The 1253-nt window shown below is 43.3% G+C and overlaps 1 protein-coding gene across 1 annotated transcript in view; it reads left to right on the top strand.

Annotated features, from left to right (window-relative positions):
- Positions 1–316: 316 nt before the first annotated feature.
- Positions 317–1253, top strand: part of prss35 (serine protease 35) — a 5951-nt gene continuing 5014 nt past the window's right edge. The window contains exon 1 of the mRNA XM_008431902.2: positions 317–573. The gene's annotated coding sequence lies outside the window, so the exon portion shown is untranslated. The remainder of the gene's footprint in view (positions 574–1253) is intronic.

Raw genomic sequence — 1253 nt, 5'->3', positions numbered from 1 at the left:
CTTTTAAGCCCCAAAAGGACAACTTTTGCACTTGAGTACAACTTCTGGGTCCTCTACCCTCCGCTGGGTGAATGTGGACCAACTGTGAAGCCTCATTTCTTCACAATGCATGAATGATTTAAGCTTCTGCCTGAACTGCAGGATCTGAACAGAACACTACCTTTACCCTCAGTGGACTCTTTGGTGAGGTCCAAAACTCTTGCCCCACCCAGAAGTGAACAACTTTTGTCACGGGGCGGGAAAAAAAAGAAAAAGAAAAAGGTTCCTTTCATATCTTTTCCTCTGCACCCCCTTCTCCTCCTCCTCCTCTCTCTCTCTCTCTTTCAGCCCTCTGTCCCTCCCTCCCTTCTCAGCATCAAGTGCAGCCTGAGCGGAGCGTCCCGGCCGCGACTTTCCCCCTCAGACTCTCTGAAGGAGGCAATGAGCGGGCAGCCGTGGCCCTGCTGATGACAGCGCGCCTGGGGGATGCAGTGACCGCCGACTGTTTGCCACCGGGATCATATTTGTGTACATCCGAGGACAACAAACAATACACCGCGGATCTGGCATAATCCATCAATCGGATGCGAGCAGGTAGGGACGCCTGCATGGTCTCCTGCTGCCGATAGAAAGAAAGAAGAAATTAACCCAAGAGTTTCTTCTCTCTTTTTTTCCCCCCTTTTAATTTTTTTTGAAGACTTTTTTTCTCTTTAAAAAAAAAAAGATCTTTTGATTCACCTCAGATTTTTTTTTTCCTCTAAGTTATTTTGAATTTTACATCACAAAAAGTAGGGAACTTGTCCAGATTTCCACTTTTCATCAATTTTCATCATGTGGTGCGTTCATGGAAGCAAAAGACGCATCGGTTTTATGTGTTCACGCTGGAATAACACGTATTCATCCCAGTGGTGCAGATGTCGATCTGCGGATGTCTGAAAGATATGCTGCAAAAAAAAAAAAAAAAAAATTTACATGTAATTGGTTATTATTTACATTGGAAATTTAATGACATTAGCAGTGGCTTCATTCAGAAAGATTAGGCAAACAGAAAATAATACACATATTTTTCCTTATACGTTTATTGTCTTTCTAACTTTATATTGGTTAAAGCAGAAAGTCGTAAAATATGTCGAAATTGGTTATCACCAATTTTACTACAAAAAGAAAAAGGAGGGTGAGGTGAACAAAAGTCCTGCACGCACAAGATTGAGCCTTAGAGCGCCACCTCTCGGCCACTTTGCTTTCCACAGGAGGATGAAGAGGGCACAACATCG

The sequence above is a fragment of the Poecilia reticulata genome, linkage group LG16 (assembly GCF_000633615.1).
Source record: "Poecilia reticulata strain Guanapo linkage group LG16, Guppy_female_1.0+MT, whole genome shotgun sequence".
NCBI lineage: Eukaryota > Metazoa > Chordata > Actinopteri > Cyprinodontiformes > Poeciliidae > Poecilia > Poecilia reticulata.
The sequence above is the reverse complement of the archived record's forward strand: the minus strand, read 5'-3'. Positions and strand labels throughout refer to the sequence as shown.